This window comes from Staurois parvus, unplaced genomic scaffold, assembly GCF_062004578.1.
Source record: "Staurois parvus isolate SC_StPar_1 unplaced genomic scaffold, SC_StPar_1.0 ptg000096l, whole genome shotgun sequence".
Classification (NCBI taxonomy): Eukaryota; Metazoa; Chordata; class Amphibia; order Anura; family Ranidae; genus Staurois; species Staurois parvus.
In genome coordinates this window covers 3380521-3394164 of record NW_028317892.1, presented here as the reverse complement: position 1 = coordinate 3394164, position 13644 = coordinate 3380521, and the positions used below count along the sequence as shown (strand labels likewise).

At 42.6% G+C, this 13644-nt stretch overlaps 1 protein-coding gene across 1 annotated transcript in view; it reads right to left on the bottom strand.

Moving 5' to 3' along the window:
• Positions 1–6792, bottom strand: part of GATAD2A (GATA zinc finger domain containing 2A) — a 112357-nt gene extending 105565 nt beyond the window's left edge. Inside the window, exon 1 of the mRNA XM_089670832.1 lies at positions 6562–6792. The gene's annotated coding sequence lies outside the window, so the exon portion shown is untranslated. The remainder of the gene's footprint in view (positions 1–6561) is intronic.
• Positions 6793–13644: the final 6852 nt, after the last annotated feature.

The following is a 13644-nucleotide window of genomic DNA, read 5'->3' as shown; positions in this document are numbered from 1 at the left end:
TAAGTTTTGGACAGTGGAGATGGATTATAATACCTGTCCATATTTATTGTTGTCTGTGTCCGTTAGAGATTCACCCTCTCTAGTTGTCCTGTTTACCACTGTCATTGAAAGTAAAAAAAAAAAAAAAAAAAAAAAAAATCACAAATTTTGGGTTGTCCCCAGAAAATAATAGAAGAGATCCTCCAATAGAGACACTAGTTCTAGTGACCTAAGGGTCCCCAAGGAATCCCCCTAATTTGAAGGAATTTCCTGTGTTGGCAATGGGACTGTAAGTAAGGTAAATCTCCCCAATGGGACACAGATGGCAAAAAAATAAACTGACAGGGGTTGTAACCCTCCCTTACTATATCCAAAATGAAAAAAAGGTTTTGCCTATAGTTCTGCTTTAATGTGCATTGCAACCATTTTATACAGTTCACAAACACCCAATAGACTTAATCATGGTGATGGGCTTATCTCTCTGCTCACAAAAAAAAAAAAAAAAAAAAAAAAAAGAAAAATGGACATTAGTCCAGAAGTGTCCTGCTCTTTAGAAAAAAAAAGGTTTTTTTTGCTCCTAATAATTTGTTATCTGTATCCCATAACTACTTAAACTAGCCACAATTTTTCTGACTATGGCTGAAAAAGACAAAAGTCCATCCAGTTCAACCATAACGAAAAAAAAAAAAAAAAAAGTTATAATCCTACACCCACAGTTGATCCAGAGGAAGGCAAAAAAACAGCAAAGCATGATCCAATTTGCTCCTGCAGGGGACAAAATTCCACCGAGAGGCAATTGGATATTCCCTGGATCAACTTTACCTATAAATAATAACCAGTTATATTCTGTGTATCTAGGAAAGAATCCAGGCCTTTTTTTAAAGCAATCCACTGAGCTGGCCAGAACCAACTCCTAAGGTAGTGTATTCCACATTTTCAGCTCTTACTGTGAAGAAACCTTTCCTTGTTTGGAGATTAAATTTCTTTTCCTCCAAACGATTGTAATTTTCTCACACGATTATACCACCACATATGAAGCTTTTTGACAATATATTTTTAAAAATATACTGAATGAAAAATTTCAGTAGTATACCCTGTATTCAGTCAGCTAAACCAAGAAACTTTCCATTTCATCCTATCACTACTCCACTTGATGGGGCTGTGTGCATCAAATCAAAAGGCAGCTTGTAAAGGATTTTTTTTCTTTAAATAGCAAACATTGTATACTTACCTGCTCTTTGCAACAGAGCGGCCCTCAACCTCCTCCTCTTGGGTCCCCTACCAGCGTCCTGGCTCCTCCTCTTCTGAGAATGCCCCCATAGCAAGCCACTTCATATTGGGGCAATGGTCAATCCTGAGCCACACTGCTGGCATCCATAGACACAGACAGTGCGGCCCTGCCCTCCGCTTCCTCATCACAGAATCTGACCAACAGCAGTAGGGGCCAATGACTCCCAACGACTCAGGAAAGCATGTGAAAGCAGGGAGAGAAAATAGAGCTGCTACAGGCGGGCACAGCACTGGAACAAGTGAGGACTCAGGTAAGTATGAACTGGGGGGGGGGGTAAGAGGGCAATACTGATACCTAAACATTTTTTATTTAGCTTAATGCAGGGAACCATTTTAAGATTACCTAATGGTCAAATAGAACAATTTATAGCAACAGAATAAGTTATGATTAGACTAACATGTAGGACTGTGTGACCAAACATTATATCCCAATAGGCTGGTCTTTAGGGACAAAACTTTCTTGTCTGCTTGTTACCAAACCATTTACACCTAATAGAAAACCATGTCTTACAATGACAGGACCTAAAGGTCCATACATATTGTGAATGTAAATTTTAGCCTCGATAAGGATGGACTTTGACCCACTAAAATGTTGCTGAAAAAATCCTTGGATTATTTATATTTTTTCAAATACCATTGAGGACCATTACCTTCATGTTTACTAGATAGATATAATTTTTTGTTGTTGTTGGATAGTGGATTACTTACTATTGCCAGAGGTAATACTACTGTACCTACAGTGTATGTATAGCCAAGTCTAAGAACAATCATAACTCATTTTTGTTTTAATGTAAACTAAGGCCAGTACTAGTGCATGCATATCCTAAAGTGTATGTACAAAAAATTTTTTTTAAATTTTGAATATAGTAGGTGAGCACCCTTTTCTTTTTGCTGTCTGAATCCCTGCTGGAAAGAGTCAGTCTATTTGCATTAGTGAATATTACTACTGAGACAAAAAGTGATGTGAAATTCAAAATGTTACCGTTGTCACCCAAACGTGAGGTAAGTGGAAATCTTCCCAAGGGGTCAGAAAGTGAGGAAAAATCCCCCCCCCCCCCCCCCCCCCCCGTGGAACACAGCCAAAAATACCACTCCGCCCAAAATGAAAACACTTGATTTTCTATCATCAGCTTATAAACATCTAGGTACTTATTCACTTACCTGACAGAGCAGGAAAAATGTATAGGCAAAACTAGACCCACTGAACAGTTTCATTCAAGTAAAATAATCCATTTAGGAAGCTAACTGTATGCAAAAAAAGCTAATTGTATCTGTAAGCAAAACATTTTTTAGTTTTTGATATGTTTTTTTATGGAAGGGTTAAGACCCTCTGTCCATTTTGTTATTTTTGTGTCCCCATTAGGTAGATTTTGACACTTAGTTTATGCTGGTGACCATTAGGGAAAGTGAGAGGAATTCAATATTGTTAAAAATGTAAAAATCTTTCAGTGAGGACAACCAGAGATGGCAGTACATGATAAAATCTGACTGTACAATCACCTTTCACCTGTTCACACATACGGTGTGCTGGGGCTAGTTTCTCAGCTGGCAAGAATAGCAAATTCTCTCCAATGATGCCCATCAAAATGCTGTCCTGACTTCTTGTTGCGTATATGGCACAGGAAGTAAAGAAAACAGTCCTTAACTAGTTGCCGACCGCAGATAGCCGAATGACGGCTGCACTGCGGCCGGCCAGTTCTGAGTGGACGTCATATGACGTCCTCCCAGAACGCGCTCTCCTGCGCGCCACAGGGGGCGCGCACCCGGCGATCTCCGTGATCGCTGTGTCCTACGGACACAGCTGATCACGTGATGTGGTAAAAGGCCAATCACAGTGGCCTTTTACCACGTGATCAGCGGTGTCCAATGACACGCTGATCAGAGGGAAATGCAAGTGCCGGTTCTCGGCTGCACTTTCCTCACGCTGTCAGATCGTGAGGAAAGTACTGCCGAGAACCGGCAGTTGTCAGAGCGGGGATCGGCACCGATTGATGATCAGTGCCCTGATGATCAGTGCCCAGCAGTGCCACCCGCAAGTTCCGCCCACCTGTGCCCAGCAGTGCGCCCACTAGCTCCACCCACCTGTGCCACTCTGCAGTGCACCCACCTGTGCCACTCTGCAGTGCACCCACCTGTGCCACTCTGCAGTGCACCCACCTGTGCCACTCTGCAGTGCACCCACTAACTCCGCCCACCTGTGCCCAGCAGTGCACCCACCTGTGCCACTCTGCAGTGTCACACACCTGTGCCCAGCATTGCCACCCACCTGTGCCCAGCAGTGCCCACCCACCAGTGCTGCCAGTCAGTGCCCAGCGGTTGTGCCAGTCAGTGCCCAGCAGTGATGCTAGTCAGTGCCGTCTATCAGTACCCATCATCAGTGTCACCTATCAGTGCCGCCTATCAATGCTGCATATTAGTGCCGCCTATCCGTGACACCTCATTAGTACTGCCTATCAGTGCCCTTTAGTGCTGCCTATCAGTGCCGCCTATCAGTGCCCATCAGTGCTGCCTCATCAACGCACATCAGTGAAGGAGAAAAATTACCTGTTTGAAAAATTTTATAATAGAAACAAAGAAACTTTATTTATTTATTAGGCAAGTGGTTAATGTAACACAGACAAAAAAAAAAAAAAAAAAGAGGTTTAACCATTTACCACTCCATTTTAAAATGGTCTTTAGATATAATTTAGAGTTGGTTCCCACCAGATGAAGTCCAGTGTGTTTTTAATCTGCATCAAAAACACATGCAGTGTTTCCATGTATTTTAATGGCCTAAGTTCACACAAGTGCAGTGTGTTCCTATGCAGTCAAAAGTAGACTCTATGGTTTGCAGCCTGAACCCATAAAAACACATGGAAAAAGCACTGGAGTTCACGTCCTAAATTGAGTTTGGGGAAAAAACACTCAGAATGCATAAAAACACAAGCAGAAACTGTGTGAAATGGCCATTGAGGCCCAGTTCACACCATAGAAACGCAGTCCAGATGTGTTTTTGATGCATTCTGGTACATTCCCCCCCCCCTTTTTTTCTTCATTCAAGGGGCCACACCATAGAAAAGCTGTCCAGATGAATTCTGGATGTTTTTCTGCATGTGCGTTTTTTTAATGCATGCTGATGCATTTCCCCCCTCGCTTTCTTCACCTTAAATAAGGACATGTATGTTCCAGTGCAGAAAAAATGCAACATGTTCTTTTATTTTCTGGAACACACAGGAACTGACTGCACTGGTGTGAACTATGCCATTGAAAACCATATAACCTACCTTCTGTGTGTTTTTGATGCAGAAAGAAAACACAGTGGACTGCATGTGGTGTGAGCCAGCCCTAAATTGGGACATGTGCTTTCTGGTGTGTCCCAGCATGTTTTTTAATGTGTTTTGCAGTACAGTTCAGTACAGAAAAAAAAATGCAGCGTGTTCTACTTTTTTTCCCGCACTGGAACTGACTGCACTAGTGTGAACTAGGCCGTTGGAACCCATCTAATCTACTGTCCATGCGTTTTTGATGCATAAAAAGAGGCACTGGACTGCATGTGATGTGAACCGGCCCTAAATAGGGACATGTGCATTCCGGTGCATTTTTTTATGTGTTTTGCCACGTTCCAGTACATTTCAGTGCAGAAACGCACAGTGGCTAAATAGTTAGCACTTCTGCCTGGCAGTACAAGGGTTGTTGGTTCGAATCCCAAACACAGCTCCACCTGCTTAGAGTTTGCATGTTCTCCCTGGGCCTGTGTGGGTTTCCTCCGGGTACTCCGGTTTCCTCCCACACTCCAAAAACATGGTAGGTAATTGGCTCCTGTCTAAATTGGCCCTAGTATAAGTATGAATGTAAGTTAGGGACCTTAGATTGTACACCCCTTGAGGGTTAGGGACTGATGTGAATGTACAATATATATGTAAAACACCGCGTAAATTGACGGCGCTATAGAAGTACGTGAAATAAATAGAAAAAAATGCAGCATGTGCTATGTGTTTTTCTACACTGGAACTGACCACACCGGGGTGAATCCAAAAGCCATTTATAAACTGCCCCAAATTACATCACCAATCTTTTTTCCAGATATCACCCAAACCTTACTCTCCACTCCTCGCACGACCTCCTGCTATCTAGCTTCCTTGTCGTCTCCTCCTCCCATGCTCGTCTCCAGGACTTCTCCAGAACTTCCCCCATCCTCTGGAACTCTCTACCCCAATTTATCAAACTATCGCCTACTCCTCCCATGCTCGTCTCCAGGACTTCTCCAGAGCTTCCCCCGTCCTCTGAAACGCTCTACCCCAATTTATCAAACTATCGCCTACTCTGCTCACTTTTAGGTGATCTCTGAAAACATATCTTCAGGGAAGCCTATCCTGCCCTCAGCTAATAATGGAAACTTCTACTCTTACCAGTCCATCCCCCACAGTTACTACCTTTTGTACCACTAGCCCCTCCCTCTTAAATTGTAAGCTCCAAGGAGCAGGGCCCTCCTATCCCTCTTGTATTGAACTGTATTGTCTCCTGTTATATTGTAAAGCGCTGAGCAAACTGTTGGTGCTATATAATTCCTGTATAATAATAATAAAAGTCTACTATCCATGCATTTTTGATGCAGAAAAAAAAAACCACATTGGACTGCATCCAGTGTGAACTGACCCTGACTTCAGTCAGCTCTGGCACTGCATGCACAAATGAGTCCACAGGGTTCTTCCTGGCCTTGGGGTCCTGGCACAGCCTGTCAGCGCATGCGTAAGGGGGGTTTGCATGCGTGTGCAGACACAGGGAAGGTTTTGGACTTCCTTATTGCCAATCTTTGCGTGTGCGCAAATGTACCACTGAACTCTGAGTACCTGTGCACGCAGAGAGAACGTCTCACCTAGGCAAGAATAGTGGAAGTGTTGCTTTGCAAAACAAATAAAGTATATTAAAGAAAAAAAAAGTGTTCCATTGATAATAGAGAAAGGAAGAGGGGGTGGGGGGATGTAGTGTAAGGTGAAGGTCTGCTTGGAGTGTGTGGACAATGAAGACTTCACAAAGTGTGTCAGGTTACCAGTCCAAGTAGTGGAGGCCTGCCCCTAGCACAATAACAGGGCGCCTATTAGCAGCCATTGTTCACTGCTCTACACACGACCTACAGGCGAACAGCCATAGCTTAGCGTTCATTAATTAAACAATGACCTAGGTGCACGGCCCAGCAGCTGAGCCTTGTGGCCCGGGGGCCGAACACGGGGTCTCCCCGTGATAGAAGAGCAGTACGGGCCAGCTGAACCCTTCGGCCAGGCCGCTCACCCCTCTTCGAGATGGAGCCCTCACCTCAGCAGGGGGACCAGACTCCTCCCCCAAGTCCGGCCGCAGCAAGGACGACTCCGTGCCTGTGTCCGGGCTCCACTCAGCCACCTTACGAACCGGCAGCTGCAGCCTCTCCGGGGGGCGCGGAATTTCGAACGGAACTTTAGCAGGCGAGCACAGAGCAAGGCTCCAGCGGAGCCGAAATTACCGCTTTAAAGCCGGCTTCACGGTTGCTAGGCAGAAAACCGCACCGGCGCCACGCTTCCGTGTATCTACTGCGTGATGGACAGACGACTAGGCCAACCACAGGAAGCTGGGAGCACTCCAGGCCATGGAGCTAGGACATGGAACACGGGAGAACACACTGGGCGGAGCTTAGTCAGCCTACACGGCGCCATCTCCGATTACGTTCGAATGTTCCTGACTGAATTGTCTCATTGTGACGTCCCCAGACATCAGACTCCACGCCTCGCCGGCGCTCTCCAGAAAGGGATTCTGGCACCATGTGGAGGGCGGTGCTACAACGGTCTTTGCGCATCCGCCAATAAGAAAAATAGCAAGAAACGGCCCTAGCCAATCACAATGAAGTTTGTGCTGTTACCTCGCCTATGCTCCGGTTAGTGGGCGTGAAGAGAATGGTGACAATCATAAGATAACGACTCTTCCCTCAGCCGTGACGTCAGGCTGAAGTTGCCTGTGATGAGCGAGGGATTCTTAAAGTGGCAAACGGGGGATGTCCCATAATGCACCCCGAAGGGCCGTGACGTGATCAGGACGATGCTGGAAAGGCATAGTAAAAACAACGGACGTATTCGTCACGTAGCCAGCAGAGGTGGTGCCTAATTGGGATATTGTTTAGTGCATCATAATGCTGAGCAACAACATTCTTTTCTGTGGAAGCTATTAATGGAGTATGACACGTTTGGAAATTCTCTGCATTCAGGCCTGGTTCACACCAATCCTTTTTTTTATTGCTTTTTTGCAGAAATGCACTACAGCTCATTTAATATGGTTTGCTATGGGACACGTTCACATCTATGTGTTTTTCAGCCCCTGCGTTTTTGGAAAGCAGTTCTTTTGTTACAATTATTATTATACAGGATTTATATAGCGCCAACAGTTTGCTCAGCGCTGTGACAATGGAGATGCTGCTGAAATGCATGTGCGTTTTTGTTGCGTTATGAGTTTTTATTCTGCCCAGCAACAAAAACATTTCCATTTAAAAAAAAAAAAAAAACACGTGTGTGTAAAAACGCAAAGCGAAATGGATCAAAAGCAAACTGCATTGGTGTGAATGAGGCCTATGGGCTTGTTCACATTATAGAGTCTGTGTTCTGGAGGCATTTTTTTTCATATTTGTACATGTATTTTTAGGTTATTGATGCATTCCAGTGCGTTTTTTTTTTTGTTTTTTGTTTTTTTTTTTTCAATCTTTATTTTGACCCTTGTAAAAAAATTCTTTTCATTAGGATAGTGTGCATTTCAATGTATTTACACTTATTTAGATACATTCTGGATAAAAAAACTGCAACAGGTTGTACTTTTCCTGAAAGCACTGGAACTGACCGCACTGGTGTGAAGTAGGGCCAATGGAATACATGGCAAACAATGTGCATGCAGTCTGGATGCTGTTTAACCATTTTAATACTGCTCTATAGCTGAAAGATGGCTACAGTGCGGTTCTCTTGTTGTGGGAGGCCATCTATAGACATCCTCCCAGAACGGACCCCCTGAGACACACATCGGACACACTCTGTGACTGCTGTGTACTTTGGACATAGCTGATCACAGATCGCAGTAACACCCCGGTCCAGGGGCGGACTGACCGTTTGGAAACTTGGGCGCTGCCCGAGGGCCCGGGGTCAGTAGGGGGCCCCATGAGATTCCCCTGGTACCTTTTTCCTAGGCTTTTTTGAGTTTGGGCAAGGACACGGGCCCCATGATCCCCTATTGCCCGGGTGCCCTATGAGTTGTCAGTCCGCCCCAGTCACATCAGGTGCGACTTGGCATGCGATTTGCATGCCATGCAACTTACAAATCGTATGCCAAGTCATGCCCTATTGTCCGCAATTACAGCGGTCAAATCGGTGCGGTTCCAACTTGGTCTTGGATTTCTAAAGTAGTACATGTACTACTTTTGGTGCGATTTGTAAAGACAACTGTGTCAGATCTCTGACAAATCGCACCTGAAATCAGCATGTCCCCCGACTTTGAAATCCTGCGACTTCACTGTAAGTTCAAAGTCAGGCTTGATGTGACCAGGCTGTAAAGGGCCTATTACAGCGTCCCTTTACCATATGATCAACTGTATCCAATCACAGATGATCACTGTTAAACAGATTATCAGCAGTCTTTTCCTCATTCTGTGTCTGTGTGAGGAAGAGACAGCCGATACCTGGCAAGGTTGTCCGTGTTCATTTACACCAATTGGCAATGATCATCAGTGCCCTGATGATCAGTGCAGCCCAAACAGTGGCCATCAGTGCAGCTTATCAGTGCCCATCAATGCACCTTATCTATGCTTCTTTCCGCAGCCTCATAAGCACACATCAGTGAAGAAGAAAAATTACGTATTTGCAAAATTTTATAATAGAAATGAAGAAAATGTTTTTTGGGTTTTTTTTTCAAAATTTATGGTAATTTTTTGTTTGCTTAGCAAAAAAATAAAAAAACCCAGTGGTGACTACATACCACCAAAAAACGTTCTGTTTCAAAAAAATTCTAGAAATTTCATATCGGTACAGTGTTGTATAACTGCGCAATGGTCATTCAAAGTGCAACAGTGCTGAAAGTTTGCCAGGGTGGGAAGGGGCTGAAAGTTACTCGTATTAAAGTGGTTAAAAACACACTTGGAAGCATCTGGTGTGAAGCAGCCCTTATGCAGGCCATAGATGGGTCGAAAATCGGCCGATTCTTCGGGTGAAAAAAAAATCGGCCGATTTTCGCAACCGTTAGTGGGTTAATTGGTCGGCCGTTTTTCTGGATTTTGGTATTTTTTTTATCGGTAAAGTTGGAAATCATCCGATTTTGCCGATCGGCCGATTTTCGCAGCAATGATGGGCCAATCTTTTTACTGATAAAAAATCTGCGCATGAGCCGTGACCTGCAAGAAAAAGAAGAATTCCAGTCCGCTATTATATTTGACATGAAAAAGTATTGCGGTTGCAACAATGTATCTATTTGTATCCGAATAAAAACATCTGTAAAATCTGTATCCGAAATGGATACAAATAGATACAATGTTGCAACCGCAATACTTTTTCATGTCAAATATAATAGCGGAGCTCTCTGCAGGGACAGAAGTAATTAAATGCCGGCCGTAGACGGGACAAAAATCGGCCGTTTTTTTTTTGTTTTTTTTTTTTTTTTTTGCTTGTTTTTCGTTTTGTTTTTTCACCCTTGGTGGTAACGTCAGCTTATTGAACGACCGATTTTTCATTTTTTTTCTTTTATTTTTTTTTTTAACGGCCGGTTTTCGACCCATCTATGGCCTGCATTAGGCTAGATTCACACCTGTGCATGTGCTTTTCATGCATTTTTCTGTGCTTTTAAGCATGTTGTTGATACATTTTAATGCTTTCTGTGTTTTGTTTTGTTTTTTTGTTAACCACTTCAATACTATACACTTTCACCTCCTTCTTGCCCAGGCCAATTTCAAGCTTTTAGTGCTGTAACACTTCTTATCATTTTTTTAGACAGAGCTTTCTTTTGGTGGTATTTAATCATCGCTGCATTTTTTATTTCTTGCTGTATAAACAAACATTTTTCTTTATTTACTTGCAAAATTTTATAACAGGGCAGCACAGTGGCTAAATGGTTAGCACTTCTGCCTGGCAGTACTAAGGTCGCTGGTTCAACTCCCAACCATGGCACAACCTGCCTGGAGTTTGCATGTTCTCCCTGTGTCCTTGTGGGTTTCCTCCGGGTACTCCGGTTTCCATCCACTCTCCAAAGACATGCTGGTAGGTTAATTGGATCCTGTATAAATTGTCCCTAGTATGTGTATGTATGAATGTGAGTTGGGGACCTTAGATTCTACACCCCTTGAGGATTAGGGACTGATATGAATGTACAATATATGTATGTAAAGCGCTGCGTAAATTGACAGCGCTAGATAATTACCTGAAATAAATTAAATAACAGAAACAATCTTTTTCATAACTTTTAGCTATAATGTATTCTGCTACATTTCTTTGGTAAAAAAAATAATCCGAACCAGTGTATATTACAGTTGTGCTCAAATGTTTGCATACCCTTGGAGGATTGTATACATTATGTACCATTTTTTAAAGAAAACATCAGTGAGCAGGCAAGACACATTTCTTTTATTTTTTATGAGATTCATATTCAACTGTAGGTCATACAGAATGGTGCATTCATAGAACAAAACATGGCAACAAATAAATTAAATGACCCCTGTTCAAAAGTCTGCATTCCCATTGCCCCTTTTAGCATGAATGACAGCGTGCAGTCTATTGTAATAGTTGTCTATAAGGCCCCAAATTCTTGCAGGTGGTATAGCTGCCCATTCATCTTGGCAAAATGCCTCCAGGCCATGCAGAGTTTTTGGTCATCTTGCATGAACGGCACGTTTGAGATCTCCTGTGATACATATGTGACATGGGTGTATAGAATGTGTGAAGGATGATTGACACTCAATTGTCATAATTTTAGTAAGATATACAGTTGTGTTCAAAATAATAGCAGTGTGTTGAAAAAAGTGAATAAAGCTCAAAATCCTTCTAATAGCTTTTATTTCCATATACACAAATGCATTGGGAACACTACACTTTCTATTCCAAATCAAAACATGAAGAAAAATAGATCAAATTTGTGTTGTTCCTCTAAAAAAAATTGAAGAAAAGTGAATATTAGACTGTTCAAAAAAAATAGCAGTTTGTATTCTTCTTTACAAACTCAAACATTCACTATATAAACTGAAAAATGTTTGAAGATTTTGCTTTCCTTTGAATCACTTAATTAATATTTAGTTGTATAAGCACTGTTTCTGAGAACTGCTGTACATCTGTGTTGCATGGAGTCAACCAACTTCTGGCACCTGTGAACAGGTATTCCAGCCCAGGATGATTAGACTACATTCCACAGTTCTTCTCTATTTCTTGGTTTTGCCTTAGAAACTGCATTTTTGATGTCGCCCCACAAGTTTTCTATTGGATTAAGATCCGGGGATTGGGCTGGCCACTCCATAACGTCAATTTTGTTAGTCTGGAACCAAGATGTTGCACGTTTACTGGTGTGTTTGGGGTCGTTGTCTTGTTGGAACACCCATTTCAAGGGCATTTCCTCTTCAGTATAAGGCAGCATGACCTCTTCAAGTATTTTGATATATTCAAACTGATCCAGGATCCCTGGTATGCGATAAATAGGCCCAACACCGTAGTATGAGAAACATCCCCATATCATGATGCTTGTGCAACCATGCTTCACTGTCTTCACAGTGTACTGTGGCTTGAATTCAGTGTTTGGGGGTCGTCTGACAAACTGTCTCCGGCCACTAGACCCAAAAAGAACAATCTTACTTTCATCAGTCCACAAAATGTTGCGCCATTTCTCTTTAGGCCAGTCAATGTGCCCTTTGACAAATTGTAACCTCTTCAGTACGTCTTTTTTTTTTTTTTTTTTTTCAACAGTGGGACTTTGTGGGGGCTTCTTGCAGATAGCTTGGCTTCACATAGGCGTCTTCTAATTGTAACAGCACTCACAGGTAACTTTACACCTTCTTTGATCTTCCTGGAGCTGATTGTTGGCTGAGTCCTTGCCTTTTTGGCTTTTCTTCTATCCACTTTCTTCAATGTCTTTTAGGTTTTGGTTGCCATCTTAAAGCATTTGCGATCATTTTAGCTGAGCAGCCTATCATTTTCTGCACTTCTTTATATGTTTTCCCCTCTCCAATCAACTTTTTAATCAAGGTACGCTGTTCTTCTGAACAATGTCTGGAACGACCAAATTTTCCTCAGAATTTCAGAGAGAAATGCACTGTAACCAGCATGTACAACATTTGCTGCCTTCCTTCCTTAAATAAGGGCAATAGTTGCCACCTGTTTCTCAAAGAATGAATGACCTCACTAATAGAACTCCACACTGCTATTATTTTGAACATGCCCCTTTCATTTAGTGATTCAATTACACAGAATCAGCAGCATGCATGTCATGACTGTTGGGTCTGTTGGATTTCTATTACTCTACTACACCTGCTAGTAAATTATTTGCCATGTAGAAATATCATTTACACCAAAAACAGTGATTGATCAGGTTAGTGATGTCTGACTGCTATTATTTTCAACACAACTGTATACACAGAGTCTACTGCGCATGGCAGTAAACAAGGACACTGCAAATTATGTATATAAAAGACAGGGGATTCTAGGGGAATTCGGGACTCATTGAAGATGCGGCAGACGTGCCTTGCGGTGATTTCCCGGATTCCCCTTTGCTGATTGCTGAGTCCCCCAATCGTTGGGCAACGGGTGATGCTACAATATCCGGTGATGTATTGATACTTTATTCTTGCTATATTATGATCTAAATATGATTTGCAATTCTGACAATTCTTATGTTATTATACCAACAGAACTTTTTCAATAAATCATGTTTTGCTTTAATATATATTAAGCCTAATTTGTGTATTAGTGAGCGATTGTAGTAGTGTTAAAAACACTTTGTTTTGAGGCAAAACATCTCCCCAGGGTGGCTTGATTATATTAAGTTCAGGAGACTGTGATGGCCACTCCAGAACCTTCACCATTTTCTGCTGTAACCACTGGATGGTCTACTTGGCCTTGTGCTTAGGGTCATTGTCATGCTGGAAAGTCCAGGAGAGTCCCATGCGCAGCTTTCATGCAGAAGACAGTTCTTAAATATTTAAGGGGAAGTGGGCCACCCAGTGATGTCATTATGTGCTGTGATTGGCCAAAGCATTTCACCTGACCTCTGGTCAGGTGCATTGCTTTGGCCATTCACAATGCACTGTTAGGTTATAGTGCATTTTGGGGTGCGGTGAGCGAACACCCTTACTGTTCATGTGTTTACCAAACACATGAATGGCTGATGTTCGAGTCAAACTTATGTTCGACTTGAATATCAAGC